An 18710-nucleotide genomic window follows, 5' to 3' on the forward strand; every position below is an offset into this window, starting at 1 on the left:
AGGTTGTTACTGATTAGAATATACACCAACCAGGATCCCACACTGGGAACAGAACATGAATAATCAAGCCTCAATTAAAATATTTACATCTTTGAGGGACAAGCTTAAGGAAACACAAGAGAAGCCAGCAACGATGGGGGAAATCTATTGGCCTATCTCCATCTGAAAAGAGACTCGTGTGCAGAATGTGTTGAAAAACGTAATAACTTCATAGAAAACAAACAAATAATTCACTCAGTGATGAACAAGTGACTTGCAGAGACACTTAACAGAGAAAATAGACAAACGGCAATTCCACCTCTTTATTCTTTCAGGAAATGGAAAGTACCATGGAAACTGGATACAATCACACATTATTATAATAATAAAATGAAAATGGCTGACCCCACTGAGTCCTGGCAAGGATGGAGCAATGGAAAGTCTCATTCCCTGTTGGCAGGAATCGAAAATCAGAAGGCATTGAGATCCAACAGTTCCACGCCCAAGTCTCTCCCCAGAAGATAAGATGGCTCACTTCCGTACAAAGACTCGTCTATGAACATGCATCCGTCCACACTGGCATGGATAAAAATGGGACATATCCTGATGATACTATGCAGGGGTAATGGGAACAGTCTATAAAAAAATATAGATGTTTATTCAGACAAATATGCGGAGGGAAAGAAGTTGGAAACACACACACGAGGAAATGGAACTTGAGGTACAAAGTGCTATGTATAAGATAAATAATGGACAAAGATTATCTGAAAAATAAAGATTGTACAACACAGGGAATAAAAAAGCCAATATTTATATAACTTCAGAAAGAGAAATAAAATTATGAATACCTCCTATAAGGTACACCTGTAACAAAAAATATTGTGCATCAACTATATTTCAATTTCAATATTCAAATAATATAGACCTTTCTGAGGAATGCCCTGATAACTGATTCCTGGTAGACACCAGATATTTATCTTCTTAAACTGAAGGCGCCATCATCAGTTTTAGAAAATAAGCTTAAACAGACCTCTTCAATGTGAAAGATAAAACACAGGAGTTGTATAAGAAGCACAGAATGCCAAAATGCTCCGCTGCCAACCAGGATGTCAGAAGACCACATCTATGTAACCTACGTCTTGTGATTAAACACTGTCAGATCACTATGTACTCTGCCAAGAGACGGGTCCTATAAAAAGTGGAAGCAATGCACATTCTGTCCAGTAACTGGGCACCCTCAGATTCTGTAGAAGGATGATGAGAGTCAGAAGTTGCAGGTTCTGTTGCTGAGTCTTGTCCTTGTCCTGGTTTGTGCCGCCCAGGAAACTCCAGCTGAGATAGACCCCTCAAAGGTACCCAGCATGAGCTGATCTGCTAGGAGGTCTTGCTTGTTTGAGTGTGTGAGTGTGTGTTTGCGTGTGTGTGTCTGCGAGGTTGTGTGTGCATGTGGCACAGATATTCTTTTATATGTTTCTATACATGAACAGCTTGTATACATATCTTGGTCCACGTATCTACATGAGCATAATATCACCCTCTGTCTATCTGCTCTTTCCCTTTTTTTTCTTTTTTAATCTTGTCTGTATGTTAAAAAAAAGTGCTATCATTCAGAAAGTTATGAACTGTGACAATCTTTATTGTCATTGTTTCATTTATTTCAAATAACTCTGAATTCTCTGCTAAAATCTCTGAATTTGATGTTTTCTGCTCCAACAGGAAAGACGATTTCATGTCGTGTTATTCAGCAAGGTAGGGGGTATAACTCCTCTTTGCTTAATAAGATTTAATTTACATCTTTTCTGTGGTAAATGCAGAAGCATAGTGGTGCTGTATATTGGTGAGTAACCAGAGAAGAGATGGACTGGCATTTATGAGCAACTTCCTTCTTAGGTTACAGGAGAGTGGCGCACCATTTATGCACCGCAGACAACAAGGAGAAGGTTGTGGAAGGGGGCCCACTGAGGGGTTACTATCCTCAGACTGAATGTATCAATGACTGTGAATACGTCTCCCTTACATTGTATGCCAAGTAAGCACAATCTGCCTCCACGGAGAACATGACTTCTGACATGGGGTCTGGTCTCCATGTGCACTGAGAGGTGTGAGTCATGGCTGTGAAGTTGGGTGTGCAAACTCTATTCCAAGAAGGGTGTCCTCAAGCCCTGGGGAGTGAATGGTGATGAAGGAATGTCTTGTCTGTTGGCTTTTCAAGATTGACGGGAGATGCCAATTATTCACAGAAGTGCTAAAGAGAGAAGGAGGAGAAGTTTACGAAATAGGATGTGAGTATTGCAGCTTCTCGGGTTGTCTTCCCCAAACCAAAGAACGTGTTCAGATTGATAGTCTCCGTTTCATCCAAGACAACTAGATGTCTAGATCGGTGAACTATTTCCTCTACTCATTACCAGGGCAACCTTGGAAAAGCCATTTAATTTTTTAACAATCAATTCTTTCCCACAACACCAGGATGAGGTTCAAGGGTCGAATGTGGCCACTGATGGTCTCTGAGAAAAAGCCCCAGAACATTGACTCCTCACGTTTCTTGGGCATGGAGAACTGAAATAACCTACATAGGATAATAAGGACTTTTTCACAATTTTTTCTTTCACTTGACCTACATGATGAATTTTGCTTTAAGTAAAGAAATTCTTTAAATATTAAAAGTTTTTCATTAGCAAGTTTGGTAAGTAGAACAAAATTAACTTAAAGCCCTAAAATGACAACAGCTAAAATAAGAGTGAAAATTTCAAACTTAATTTTACATAATTTGAAAGGGACTTTTAGCATAGACTTCTATCTCTATAGCTTAAAATAAGGAGAAATAATTCTCAAATAGGAATATTAATACATAACTTGAAAGGGTAATTAGCATAGGTTTCTATCTGTAATAAAATAACAGGAAATAAATCTCAAATATTAATATCAATACTGTAATATTCTATCCAGTGATCAAATGTCGATGTTTCATGATGACGGGAAAAAATGTACAATAGAGCACTCTAATCTTGGTCTGCTGCATTTATTTTATTTTTCAGCTGTGGGAACACAGCCACAGGAAGAAATCTGCAATCATTTCAGAGTTTATGCGTCTGACATTTTGCCATAGACTCATCTGTGCGTCTTCAATTAGCCCTTCTACTACTAAATAACTCTGGATGATGTACTAACTTTGATTTAAATATCATTCATTTAAAATTTTTGAATTCCTTTCTAACCATTTTGTACTGGCAAACTGGGTCACAAAATTCCTGAATATTTAACAGTCAGCTCTTGTGAGCTCGCATGAGATGGTTGAGATTCAAACCTACTAGAGCTGCAATAAGCAACTTTTGACTCATCCACCAACTGCGCAGTCTAGAAGACGGGAAGTCTTCATTCTCTTCAGGAGAACGGGGTGCGGAGAAAGCTTTCCTAGTTTGCTAACTAGTTCACTAACCAGTTCTAACAGCACATCGCTAGAAATCTCAGTGAGATAGAGTCAACCATCTGAGGGAAGACTGATGATTGCATGTGAAGAATAAGACACTCTCAAATGAAAAGAAGTTAATCATATTGAAGTTTGATTTTTTTTCCTTCTGTTATAGACACGGGTATAAATGTTTTGCAGCTGATTCATGTACCAGATAACATGCTGGTAACTAATTTTGAAAATGATGATGGACAGAAGATCACAAAAGTAACTGAAGTTGCCGGTAGGTACTGTAGCTTACCCAATATAAACTAGATGTGTTCACACGATCAGTGTTTTTACAGAAAGGAGAGAGGTACACACATAACTTATATCAGGGCCTGACTGGTGGTTCAGATTGGAAAGAACCCACCTGCGGTGAGGGACACCTGGGTTTGATCCCTGGGTTGGGAAGATTCCCTGGAGGAGGGCATGGGAACCCACACGAATATTATTGCCTCGAAAATACCCATGGAAAGAGGAGCCTGATAGGCTACAGTCCATGGGGTCACAAAGAGTTGGACATGACTGAGTGACTAAGCACAGAACCTTATATGGAATACACTGGAACAAATGTGTGTTCACATGGAGAATTCAGACTTCACAGGACATGAGTCAGGGATATAGAAAGGTTGTCTGCTAGAAAAATGAGGAAATGTATCCACTGGGGATTCTATCAGATGGCTCTTTTAAAAATGAGATACATAAGTTCCCAAACCAATACAGTATTGTAAAGTAAAAAAAAAATAATAATAATAATAATAAAATAATTTTAAAAATGAATTAAAAATAAATTTAAAAAAATTATGAAAGCAGAGCTCATTCAATTAAAAAATAAATAAATTTAAAAATAAAAGCAGAGCTCAAGAACTATTAAAAAAAATGAGATACACTTATCCCAGACTTCAAATGAAATATTCTAGGATGCTCCATGACTTTCTCGCCGAGTATCACACAACAGAGTTGCCGGGTCCTGACACCAAAAAGAACCAAGGTTTAACTCGGAGTTTAGCAGACTCACAGGTCCCGGCCATGACTGCATTCATCTCCACCACAAACACTTTCTTCTTTATCACAGTCATGAAAGTACTGCCTGAACCTGAACCCAAAGCTCTGCATATACCACTGGACCATATTGAAGACTGCAGAGGCAGTGTGGTCAGGAATGTCAGTCTTTCTGCAATCTGGCCAATCCCCTGGATTCACTGACATGTCCCTCTATCCTTTCTCATATTATACCCTCACTGGAGATGGGTGGGTGTTGTGTCTGGTCTTTGAGGATGACAAAGCATGAGTTTTTTCCTCAGTAGCATCTGTGATGTGGTTACCAAAAGTGGGTTCCTGCTGCCCACCCTTCAAAAGCCAAATGAGACGCCAGCTTCATAGAAAGAAAAGTCTTCTTTCGTTCAGATGCTGACAACTGGGTGGAGGGTGGACTTCTGTACAAAGGCTGAATGCCCCACCCCACAACTGACATTCAGGAAGTTAGAGTTCTATAGACAGAGGAAACAGGCTCCTTGCAGAAACAACAGAGTCAACTCAGACAGTCACTTTGAACTTGATTGGTGGTCTGACCAGCATCATCATGACTGTTTCAAGCACAGTTAATCGACAGCTCCAGGGTCACTGTAATCCCATGTCCTTGACGTCAATTCTCTGAATCGTGGCAGCTTATGTCACGGTTACAGTCTGGTCATCCTGAAGTTAACCTGTCCACTGGGTGCGGCTTTCAGTGTCTATAAGACAGCTCACAGAATGGCCCCAAACGGTATCTATTGCCCCTTGGGGAGGAAATAGAGGTCCTTGTCTTTGCTTCACGAACACACCATTATTTGCTCTCCTTTGACTGGCTTCCTTATTTCCCAGGTTCTTACTGCTCTGCTTAAACTTATTCTTTGAGTAGAATCTTTCACAGACAGAAGGCAGGCCAAAATCATGCTGAGTGGAGCAAGGATCACAGGGTCCTGCACTGTCTCAATGGGGTCCGTGTGCTTCTGAAAAATCCAAATCATTCCCCCGCCGCATTCATTTCAGGAGGGATCATGAAAACCTCAGGGATGGACTTCTAGGATGTGGACAAAATGGACAGGAAGAGTTAGAGTTGGGGGGAGTTCTGAGTCTCAGACTGTCCATGGCCTTCTTCGACGTTCCACGAAAGACTGCATCTCCCTGGGGCATGCTTAAGCTCAGAGCTGAATGATCTGTAGCTCACTCGGGAGCTGTGAGGAGTGGAACATGTTAACCGTGTGGACTCTACCACCACGGACCCAGCTGAAGACCAGTGTGCACACTTGGGCACCTCTGTGGAAAACTATCTGGAGAGCACTGCCTAGGTGATGGTGGAGGGCAGCAGTGTTGGTGAGGCTTACCCATCACTACAGGTACGAGCCAGGTGACTCTCTATAACCTATGAAAGATTCTAAGGCACACCTCTTCCGCCCTGTTTGCTATGAAATCTGGCAGAAGGAGACAGTTTCACTCAAGAAAAACTTCAAAAGTATCTGGAGCTAAACAATGAAAGAGGGATTCCAAATGAAAATATAGAAAATGTCATTGAAACAGGTAAAGCCCCAGAGGACAACAGGTATCTGAAATGAAAACCACATCCCTAGGACATTCAATTCAAAATGCCCCTTGGCACAGACATCTTCGTAAAGAGCTGTTATGAAAAATTCTTGGAAATAAAGGCATGTCAATGGTCATTATTCCCCATGTTCATTCTCCTTCTCAGACAATTGTCCTCCACAAGAACAGAGAGAATCAGTTGGGTGAGTAGAAATATACCACGTATAACACTGAGCTTTTTTACACTAGGCTAACACTTTGGTGGGGGGAGGCGTTCACTGCTTTAACAATGAGATGCATACACAGTGGAGTATTGCCCACCCATGAAAAAAAGGATGAAATAGGCCATTTGCAGCAACATGCATGGAGCTAGAGATGATCTTCCTAAGCAAGTCACAAAGGAAAGCGAAACATGGTTTTATCACTTCCATGTGGAATCTAAACTACGATGCAAATGAGCCATTAATAAAACAGAAACAGACTCTCAACAGAGAAAAAACTAATGGTTACCAAAGGGGAAGCAGGCAAGGGGTAAATTAGCAAATACACACTAAAATATGTAAAATAAACAGCAAAGACCTACTGAAGAGCAGAGAGAACTATACCCAATGTCTTGTAATAACCTGACGAAGAAGAATCTAAAAAAGTATACATTTATCTACATAGGACGCATGGTGTGAATCACACAAGTCTCTTTTCGAGAAGGGAGAATAAACCACAGATGGTACTTTTATATGGTGATATAAGCTTCTGACCAGATGTCATGTGAGAGATGGAACTGGTTAGTCAGACTACTACAAACAGAATCTGAGCTGTTCCAAGTGGCACCTGAAATAAAAACTGAACTATGGTGTTAAGCAGCGTTCATCTGCTGTGGCTTTGCCAGGGGTGGTAAGGATGTTGCAGAATGCAGTCTTACATGCGCTTCCAGGAAGTGCAGTGGGGAAAAAAGATACACCTACAAAGAGAGGAGACACCTGAGCCGCAGGTTCAATCCCTGGGCCAAGGAGATGCACTGGAAAAGGAAGAGGTAGCCCCCTCCAGAATTCTCACCTGGAGAATCCCACGGACAGAGGAGCCTGGCAGGCTAGAGTCCACGGGGTTGCAAGAGTCAGACCTGATTTCTCAGCTGAGCACACACACACAAACAACAGACATGAACAGTGTTTACCGAGAAAGAGCTCGGGTGGTATTTACAAAGCATGGGGTCTGCAGTGTCTGACTCGGGGCAGCCACTCTCCAGCTCAAATCCCGGAGGCAGAGGCCTTGATGCTGCTGCAGGTGCTAAGCTACCTACAGTTCTGTATAAAAGCCCCTCATCAGACACTTTTCAAAGTGATAGGCATGGATTGCTGCCAACTGATGGGCAAAAGGAGAATCAAGGGCACCCCCGCAGGTCATGACACTGGACCAGACAAGAGATCAGAAAAGTCTGTAAGTGGTATGGGAAAGATGAGGCAGTCCTACACCACTCTGGAGCCCCCTGGTAGGCTCCTGAGGATGTGGAAGGCTCGGTGCAGCTGAAAGGCTGAGAAGTGACAGGGAAGACAAAACAGGGCACTGGGGATGTCGCCTGCCAGGACTCGTTGCAAGCTGCATGCACCTTGAATGCATGTTACAACCACACACGGCTCTCCAAGGTCCAGGTGTTTGTGTCCATTGACTCAAGTTGTCGACAGAAAATGGAACAGTATTGGTTGACGAATAAGCTGTGCCCCCTTCCTGAACTACTGCCTGTGTGCTGAAAGGCATGACTCAGTGAAGCTATGAGCCGTTTCGTGTAGGGCCACCAATGACAAACGTGTCACAGTGGAGAGTTCTGGCAGAAGGTGAACGTGATTCCCTGGAGGAACGCATGGCAAACCAACTCCAGTTTTCTTGCTTGGAGAGCTGCATGAGCTGTGTCAAATGGCATACAGATATGACAGTGAAAGATGAGCCCTCCAGGTTGGAAGGTGTCCAGTATTGCTACTGCGGAAGAGTGGAGGGCAGCTGCTAATAGCTCTGGGAAGAGTGAAGCTATGCTCACTTAGGTCTCACCCAAGGAAGCCAGCCTAAAATGCAGGATACAGCATGCTTGGGGCTGGTGCACGGGGATGACCCAGAGGGATGTTGTGGGGAGGGAGGTGGGAGGGGGGTTCATGTTTGGGATCGCGTGTACACCCGTGGTGGATTCATGTCAATGTATGGCAAAACCGATATAGTATTGTAAAGTAAAATAAAGTAAAAATAAAAATTTTTTTAAAAAAAGTAAAAAATTAAACAACAACAACAACAACAAAAAGTTAAAAAAAAAAAAACCAACTAATTCTAAGAAACAAACCAAAACATCTGAGCAGAGGGACTTCTCCAGAGGCCCACTAGTTCAGAATCCACCTGCCAATGCAGGGGACACAGACTGAATTCCTCATCGGGGAAGATCCCACGTGCTGAATGACAAGCCCATGGACTTGTGTTTGTGCTAAAGAGCTTGAAAGATAGAACTGTCCCCATGAGAAGCGCTTGAACTGCAAGTAGAGAAAAGCACTCAGAGCACAGCACTGAGGCCCAGTCTGTGTTTTTAAATTAAAAAAAAAAAACACCTGAGCAGAGGTTATAAGAAGTATCACTACTGAGACACACCATTAAAAGTGTCTTAAAAATTCTAACAGTAAAAGGTGCAGATTGAATCATGAAAACAACAGTAGGAATCAGGTAAGAAACATGAACCATTAAAAAATTTTATCTGAAAAATTACTTTCAAGGAACATTATCCAATTGAGGCTATAGCAAATCCTGGGAAAGAGGGATCCTCTATCACAAGTGCATTACATTTAATCCACTGAATCTAGGAACTCAGGACTTTCCAGGGAGTTAACGAGCAGGAAGGTAGAGTCAGAGAAAAAAAACGTCGCTGGTGATTTACATAAGACACAAGTTAAATAATACATTGGTCTCCTCACGTAGTAAGCCCGTGTGTGTGTGTGTGTGTGTGTGTGTGTGTGTGTGCGCGTGTGTGTGTGTGTGTGTGTTGGAGATAAAAACACTTAAAGTTCTGCCCTAATCAATGGATAGGTGTATGTGCAATCCTATTCATCATAGTCACCATGCTGTTCATTACATCTTTCTTTAAATCACATGAGCTCTTCAGATAATACAGTAAACAGAAAAACACATACAAAAAAAAAAAGAAAGAAAGAAAGAAAGTAGAACTTACGTCAATTAAAGCCTTATGTTTGAAAGTAAATATCTACTTCTGTTGAAAACTCTGCAGCCAGCATTTACTCAAGGATTATTTCTTCTGGCTCCAAAATGTAGCAAAACTAATGTCTTGCTATTTCAGACACCCTTTGTGAAAATCAAAACATACATGCAATACTCTAAGATGCATAAATGGATGAAAATCCTATTTTCACAAGCTTGTGAACCGTGAACATTTTGCTTTCGGCACAGATTTGCTGAAGGCTAGTCATATGACCTTCATCCTCCGACTGTCTTTGCCTTGCCCAAAGGAAGGAATCTAGAGTGGGGAAAGATATACCAAAACACAACCAAATCTGCTCCTGGGAAAGGGACAGGAATATACAGACAAATAGACTTTGGATACAGTAACAAAGGAAATTCAGTAAAATAATTATCGTATAGGGAAAACTGTCAGGGAAATTGGAAATTCATATGACCAAAAAAATAATAATAATAATCACTTCAGCCCATGCATTGCTACGTGTTTTACAAGTTACACAGAGAGACTCACAGACCTGTGTAAGACAGAAAGCAAGAAAGACTCTAGAGGCAAAACACACGTGGATACACTGTGGACAAAGTTTGCATAGTTACTGATTAGGATATACACCAAGCAGGATCCCACACTGGGAACACTATGTTAATAACCAGGCCTCAGTCAAAATATTTGCATCTTTGGGGGACAACCTTACGGAAGCAGAAGACAAGCCAGCGATGGGGGAAAGATATTGAGTCCCTATCTGAAAAGGGACTCATATCCAGAATATCTTACAAACCTACAAACTGCATAAAAAATAAAACCTTAATAAACTCAGGAAGGAACAAATGACTTGCAGAGACACTTCACAAAGAGAATAGACAAATGGCAGCTCCCCCTCTGTATTCATTCAGGAAATGGAAATCACAAGTGTAACTGCATACCACCACACACTTATCTAAACGGAACACGACTGGGCGCATGGAATGCTGGCAAGGACAGAGCAAAGGCGACTCTCGTTTCCTGTAGGCAGGAATCAAGACTCAGAAGTCACTGAGACCCAGCAGTTCCACCCCTAAGTGACGACCCAGCCGATGAGCAGCTTAGTTCCTTAGAAAACCTGCCTATGAACATGTATCCATCAACACTGCAAAGGATAAAAGTGGGACATACCCTGAAGACATCATGCAGGGCCCATGGGAATACAAAAATTTAGGTTTTGCTCAAACGAATATGCTGACGGAAATAAGCCAGACACACACACACAGATTCAAAGTTTGAAAAATTCTAAAGAATACCAATTAACCTATTGTGCCTGCAAACTGAGGAGTGGGTTCCCAAGTCTGGGCTGGGGGAGGTGGTTGAAAAGGGCAGAAGTAGGTATCATCAGGGAGCCCAAGGATAGTTTTGAAGCTGACAGATATACTCAGATACTAACTGGGGAAAAGGTTTCACAGCTCTATTCATCCAAAGTTTATCCACTGTACAATCAGAAATATGTGAGTTTCTGTTGTGTGTCCGTTACATCTCAACCAAGAGTTTTAAAAACTCTTCTTTCAGTTCAGCTGTACAGCTCAGTTCAGTAACACAGGTCTAGTTTAATTTTTGTATTTTACAGCTCTAATCAGGATCCATGCGTTTTCGTTTTTTATTATTACCATGGTCATCATTTCTTCTACTAATGGATTCTGGCCCACAGTAGTAGACATAATGGTCATCTGAGTTAAATTCAGCCATTCCGGTGCATTTTACTTTGTTGATTCCTCAAATGTCGACGTTCACTCTTGCCATCTCCTGTTTGATCACTTCCAGTTTGCCTTGATTCATGGACCTAACATCCCAGGTTCCTATGCAATATTGCTCTTTATAGTATCTGACCTTGCTTCCATCACCAGTCACATTCACCACTGGGTGTTGTTTTTGCTTTGGCTCCATCTCTTCATTCTGGCTGGAGTTATTTCTCCACTGATCTCCAGTAGCATACTGGGCACCTACCAACCTGGGGAGTTCCTCTTTCAGTGTCCTATCTTTCTGCCTTTTCATACTGTTCATAGGGCTCTCAAGGCAGGAATACTGAAGTGGCTTGCCGTTCGCTTCTCCAGGGGACCACATTTTGTCAGAACTCTTCACAATGATCCGTCCGTCTTGGGTGGCCCTACACACCGGGCTCATAGTTACACTGAGTTTAGACAAGGCTGTGGTCCATGCAACTAGACTGGTTAGTTTTCTGTGATGCTGGTTTTCAGTCTGTCTGCCCTCTGATGGAGAGAGGTAAGAGGCTTATGAAAGCTTCCTGATGGGATAGACTGACTGAGGGGGATACTGGCTCTTGCTCTGATGGGCGGGGCCATGCTCTGTAAACCTTTAATCCAATTTCTGTTGATGGGTGGAGCTGTGTTCTCTCCCTGTCATTTTGTGCTGCTGCTAAGTCCCTTCAGTCATGTCCAACTCTGTGCGACCCCATAGACGGAAGCCCACCAGGCTCCCCCACCCCTGGGATTCTCCCTATTTACCTGGGGCCAAACTATGGTGGGGGTAATGAAGAAAATGGTGACTTCCCTCAAAAGATCCCAGGCATGCTCTGCTACAGTCCATGCCCCCAACCCTGCAGCAGGCCAACACTGACCCAGGCCGTCGCCAGAGACTCCCAGACACCCACAGGCATATCTCCTATGGGGTCAGTGTTCATTTCTCTTGAGTCTTGGTACACCAGCTTCTGTTGTGCCCTCTGAGTATATTTCCCAGTCCTATATAAGTTTTGTCTTCTCTATAGTGGGGTTAATGGCGACCTCCTCCAAGAGGATTAATGCCATTCCCATACCCAGAGACCCTGACCGTGTGGCTGACTACTGCCGAACCGAAGGGCCAAACTATGGAGGCTTCCCTGGTGGCTCAGATGGTAAAGAATCCGCCTGCAATGCTGGAGACCGAGGTTCGATCCCTGGGTTGGGAAGATCCCCTGGAGAAGGAAATGGCAACCCACACCAGTATGCTTGCTTGGAAAATTCCATGGACCGGTGAGCCTGGTGGGCTATAGTCCATGGGGTCCCAAAGAGTCAGACATGACTGAGTGGCTTCACTTCACTTCACTCAAACTATGGTGGCAGTAATGAAGAAAATGGTGACCTCCATCAAAACATCCCAAGCATGCATTGCCACAGCCCATACCCACACCCCTGCAGCAGGCCAACACTGACCCACACCGTCGCCAGAGACTCCTGGACACCCACAGGCATGTCTCCTATGGGGTCAGTGTTCGTTTCTCTTGAGTCCTGGAGAACAAGGTTCTGTTGTGTCCTCTGAGTCTATTTCCCAATCTTTGTAAGTTCTGGCTTCTCTATAGTGGGGCTAATGGCGACCTCCTCCAAGACGATTTATGTCATAGCCACACCCAGAGCCCCTGTCGGTGAGGTGGACCACAGCTGACATGTACCTCCGCAGGAGATGCCCAAACACAGTTCTGCCTCAGTCTCTGTGGGATCTCTGGTGAGCACAAGGTTTGTTTGGGCCCTCTGAGAGTCTCTGGCAGGAACAGGGTTTGGTTCTAAATGCGAACTCGCCACACTTACTGTCTTGCCGTCTTAGAAGACATGGAGTAGCCATCACCGTCAACAAGAGAGTTGTAAATGAAGTACTTGGATGCAGTTCAAAAACAACAAAATGGTTTCCGTTCGTTTCCAGGGCAAACCATTCAAATTCATGGCGATCCAAGTCTATGTACTGACCAGTAATGCTGAAAAGGCCGAAGTTGAATGGTTCTATGAAGACCTAAAAGACCTTCAAGAACTAACACCCCCAAAAGATGTCCTTTTCATTATAGGGGACTGGAATGCAAAAGCAGGAAGTCAAGAGACACCTGGAGTAACAGGCAGAGTTGGCCTTGAAGTACAGAATGAAGCAGGGCAAAGGCTAATTGCCGGGTCCAGCCCCGGTGAATCCAGGGAATTCAAAGCGAGGACGGCGTTGGCGAGGAAAGACTTATTTGTTTATTAATATAAGATTAGATTAAGAAACAATAGTATAGTAGGAATATTAAGGGGAGAAAGAAGGCTGAATAACTTGGCTTATGGGGAAGGCCAATAAAGTTCCAGACAAGGAGCCTGCACTATCTATGCTGGGCCACCAGCGCCCACTTGAATATCTAAGGGTGCCCCTCCTTAAGCTCCCTTTCATGCGGGTCTTAAAAACCAGGGCAAGTAAGTAGACTTAGTGAGCCACCCCGCTCCAGATGGGAATTCCGCCTGAAATTAGAGTAAAGAGGAGACACGGGGGAAACCAGTCCAGCGACTGGCTCTGTCCTCTATTGTTCAGAAGGCCTTTTATACTTTTGATAAAACATGGAGATCAATGGTTAACACAAAGTTATGCAGCGTTAGCAGTCCAGACTGTTATCAAAACCAGGCTTTTCTCTCTGCATACCTAATTGTATACACAAGTCTTAGGTGATTTACATCATCTTCTGGCCAAAAAGGGCAAATTAACATTTTGCAGCCTTTTTTCTGATAAGGGTTTGTCAACCAGAAGACTTATTTGTGTTGATCTTCCCAAAGTCTGGTGCCCCTCTCAGAAAGCACTAAATAAAGTTGCATTCTTAAGTAGCAAGGACACAAGAGGAGTGCAGTGATATATAACAAAGAGAAAAGTAATTAACTCAAAAGTCTAGTGTTGGTAACATCAAAACTACTATATATCTTTTTCCATATCTCGTTTACATTGATTAACATCCTCCCAGGTGCCAAAAAGGTAAAGAATACGGAGGCCTGGCAGCAGTCATTGAGTCAACAGTGAAAACCCTCTACCAATATAATTTTTAACTCTTTAGAAAAGGCTCTGTATCTTTAAGATGCTTTTAAGCTTTATGCTTCTCGCAGTTGGGGGCCTGTAAGCAATTCACAAGCTGTAAGAGGTCCGAGGGAACCTGTTAGGCAAGCTAGAGAGCTATCAGAGGGGGTTTTAACTGAAACATCCCTTTCAAATGCAGAAGACTAAAGCCCTGATTTGACTTTTTTCCAGAGAATATTAGAAGAGTGGAAAAGCAGGCAGATTCTTATTTTTGAGGGGTGGATGCTCAGGAAATTCCAGGGGGAAAACCTGAGGTCTGATTAGCCTTGCCATCAGAGTTCTGCCGCATGACCTTGTCACGAGTGGAATTCCTCATGCTGGCTCCCGACAGCTAATAGAGTTCTGCCAAGAGAGTGCACTGGTCATAGCAAACACACTCTTCCAACAACACAAGAGAAGACTCTACACATGGACATCACCAGATGGTCAACACCAAAATCAGATTGACTATATTCTTTGCAGCCAAAGATGGAGAAGCTCTATACAGTCAGCAAAAACAAGACCTGGAGTGGACTGTGGCTCAGATCATGAACTCCTTATTGCCAAATTCAGACTCAAATTGAAGAAAGTATGGAAAACCAGTAGACCATTCAGGTATGACCTAAATCAAATCCCTTATGATTATACAGTGGAAGTGAGAAATAGATTTAAGGGACTAGATGTGACAGACAGAGTGCCTGATGAACTATGGACGGAGGTTTGTGACATTGTACCGGAGACAGGGATCAAGACCATCCCCATGGAAAAGAAGTGCAAAAAAGCAAACGGCTGTCTGGGGAGGCCTTACAAATAGCTGCAAAAAGAAGAGAAGTGAAAAGCAAAGGAGAAAAGGAAAGATATAAGCATCTGAATGCAGAGTTCCAAAGAATAAGAAGCAGAGATAAGAAGGCCTTCCTCAGTGATCAGTGCAAAGACATAGAGGAAAACAGTAGAATGGGAAAGACTAGAGAGCTCTTCAAGAAAATTAGAGGTACCAAGGGAACATTTAATGCAAACATGGGCTCAATAAAGGCAGAAATGATATGGACCTAACACAAGCAGAAGATTTTAAGATGACGTGGCAAGAATACACAGAACTGTACAGAAAAGATCTTCATGACCCAGATAATCACAATGGTGTGATCACTCACCTAGAGCCAGACAACTGGGAATGTGAAGTCAAGCGGGCCTTAGGAAACATCACTATGAACAAAATTAGTGGAGGTGATGGAATTCCAGTTGAGCTATTTCAAATCCTACAAGATGATGCTCAACATTCATAAAACTAAGATCATGGCATCTGGTCCCGTCACTTCATGGCAAATAGATGGGGATACAGTGGAAACAGTGGCTGACTTGGGGCTCAAAATCACTGCAGATGGTGACTGTAGCCATGAAATTAAAAGACACTTACTCCTTGGAAGGAAAGTTATGACCAACCTAGACAGCATATTAAAAAACAGAGACATTACTTTGCCGACAACTGTCCATCTAGTCAAGGCTATGGTTTTTCCAGGAGTCATGTATGGATGTGAGAGTTGGACTGAAAACAAACCTGAGCGCTGAAGAACTGATGGTTTTGAACTGTGATGTTGGAGAAGACTCTTGAGAGCCCCTTGGACTGCAAGGAGATCCAACCAGTCCATCCTAAAGGAAATCAGTCCTGAGTGTTCATTTGAGGAACTGATGCTGAAGCTGACACTCCAATACTTTGGCCACCTGATGCGATGAGCTGACTCATTTCAAAAGACCCTGATGCTGGGAAAGATTGAGGGCAGGAGAAGAAGGGGACGACAGAGGATGAGATGGTGGGAAGGAATTACTGACTCAATGGACATGAGTTTCAGTAACTCTGGGAGTTGCTGATGGACAGGGAGGCCTGGCGTGCTGCAGTCCATGGGGTCACAGAGTCAGACATGACTGAGCGACTGAACTGAACTGATGATCATCGTCGTGCTGGTGGCATCCTGGAAGCAAACTGTCCAAGAGACTGTCATTTAGAGAGTGGCTGCCCATAGGTTCGTTAATCTAGTTTGCCTGATGCATCAACAGGCAGGAGGATGGTTGAAAGAACCTGGATCTCAGTGTCAGGGGCTGCATGCAGGGCAGAAATCTCATACGCTGCACTGACTGTAGTTTATAACCTAAAGGCAAAAGTACATTGGAGAGACAAATTTGGGAGGCATTCTTGAGTGGGGCAGAAGATGAAAATTTTCTCCTGTTGAAAATTTTTCATTAAATTTAAATAAAATATATAAAGAAAGCATGGTGATGATGGTTTAGTCACTAAGTCATGTCCAACCCTTGTGACCCCAGGGACTGTAGCCCGCTAGGCTCCTGTGTCTGAGATTCTCCAGGAAAGAACACTGAAGTTGGCTGCTATTTCCTTCTCCAGGGGATCTTCCCAAATCAAGGACGGAATCTGCACTCATCTCTTGCATTGGCAGGTGGGTTCTTTAGCACTAGCACTGCCTGGGAAGCCCAAAGAAGCATAGGAAGTTTATGCATATATATTTATTTATATACATTAGTTCAGTTCAGTCGTTCAGTCATATCCGACTCTTTGCAGCACCATGGACTGCAACTAGCTAGGTTTCCCGGTCATTCATCATCTTCCCAAGTTTGCTCAAACTCATGTCCATTGAGTTGGTGATGCCATCCTCTGTCATCCCCTTCTCGCCCACCTTCAATCTTTCCCAGCATCAGGGTCTTTACCAATGAATCAGTTCTTCGCATCTGGTGGCCAAATTATTAGAGGTTCACCCTCAACATCAGTTCTTCCAATGTATATTCAGGACTAATTTCCCTTGGGTTTGACTGGCTGGATCCCCTTGCAGGCCAAGGGACTCTCAAGAGTCTTCTCCAACGCCACAGTTCAAAAGCATCAATTCTTCAGCACTCAGCCATCTCTATGGTCCAACTCTCATATCCATACATGACCACTGGAAAAACCATAGCTCTTAGTAGATGGACCTTTGTTGGCAAAGTAATGTCTCTGCTTTTCAATATGCTGTCTAGGTTGGTCATAGCTTTTTCTTCCAGAGAGCAAGTGACTTTTAATTTCATGGCTGCAGTCACCATCTGCAGTGATTTTGGAGCCCAAGAAAATAAAGTCTCTCACTGTTTCCATTGTTTCCCCTCTATTTGCCATGATGTGATGGGACCAGATGCTGTGATCTAAGTTTTTGGAAGGTTGAGTTTTAAGACAGCTTCTTCACTCTTCTCTTTAGCCTTCATCAACAGGCTCTTTAGTTCTTCACTTTGTGCCATAACAGTGGTGTCATCTGCATATCTGAGGTTACTGATATTTCTCCTGGCAGTCTTGATTCCAGCTTGTGCTTCTTCCAGCCCAGCATTCCTCATGATGTACTCTGCATATCAGTTAAATCAGCAGGGTGACAACATACAGCCTTGATGTACTCCTTTCCCAACTTGAAACCAGTCCATTCTTCTATGTCCTGTTCTAACTGTTGCTTCTTGACCTGCGTACAGATTTCTCCAGAGGCACGTAAGTTGGTCTGGTATTCCCATCTCTTGAAGAATTTTCCACATTTTGTTATGATCCACATAGTCAAAGTCTGGCATAGTCAATAACGCAGAAGTAGATGGACTTACCTGTAGATCAAAGAGTAAAGAACCTTCCTGCGATGCAGGAGACGAGAGATCAGTCCCTGAGTTGGGAAGTTCCTCTGGAAAAGGGAATGGCAATCCACTCCAGTATTCTTGTCTGGAGAAATCCATGGACAGAGAAGCCTGGCTGGTTACAGTCTGTGGGATCGCAAAGAGTCAGACACGACTGAGCAACTAACACACACACACAGATGCTTTTCTGGATCTCTCTTGCTTTTTGGATGATCCAATAGATGTTGGCAATTTGATTTCTTGTTCCTCTGCCTTTTCTAAATTCAGCTTGAACATCTATATACGTATACACACACAGACGTACCTGTGTATGCTGCTAAGTCGTTTCAATCATGTCTGACTCTGTGCGACCCCATAGACGGCAGCCCACCAGGCTCCCTCGTCCCTGGGATTCTCCAGGCAAGCACACTGGAGTGGGTTGCCATTTCCTTCTCCAATGCATGAAAGTGAAAAGTGAAAGGGAAGTCGCTCAGTCATGTCAGACTCCTAGCGACCCCACGGACTGCAGCCTAGCAGGCTCCTCCGTCCGTGAGATTTTCCAGGCAAGAGTGCTGGAGTGGGGTGCCATTGCCTTCTCCGGTATCTATTTGTGTATATGCATACACAAATCAGTGGAATACTTGCCAACCATAAATATGTGAATTTTAGAGCAGTGTGGATGGACCTTAGGGTATGATGCTAAGTGAGAGCAGTCAGATGGAGAAAGGCGAATACCGTACAATATCATGGCAAATGGCTGTGACAGTTCAGGACTCTATGAATGATAACATGCCAAGTTTTTTATAGACCTACAGAAAAATAAGATGAAGAAAAAATAAAAGAATGGAGAGCCAAAGTGTTGCATCCCACTTATATGTGCAAAGTAAAAAATAAAACAAACTCCAGAATATAACAACAACAACAAAAAAGATACAGAGAAGAAACTAGTTGCAACCAGTGGGGTGAAGGAAAGTGGTAGGTTCAGACAGGAAGAGTAGAATAAGACGTACAAACTACTATGTTAAGATAAATAACATATAAATATATACTGTACTACATAGGCAATAAAACAAAGCC

General features: G+C 43.1%; 1 pseudogene; it reads left to right on the plus strand.

The window, feature by feature from the left end:
* The first annotated feature begins 1085 nt into the window (after positions 1-1085).
* On the plus strand, positions 1086-6024 carry LOC138431266 (allergen Bos d 2-like; annotated as a pseudogene).
* Positions 6025-18710: the final 12686 nt, after the last annotated feature.

This window comes from Ovis canadensis, chromosome Y (genome assembly GCF_042477335.2).
Source record: "Ovis canadensis isolate MfBH-ARS-UI-01 breed Bighorn chromosome Y, ARS-UI_OviCan_v2, whole genome shotgun sequence".
In the NCBI taxonomy this organism is placed as follows: Eukaryota; Metazoa; Chordata; class Mammalia; order Artiodactyla; family Bovidae; genus Ovis; species Ovis canadensis.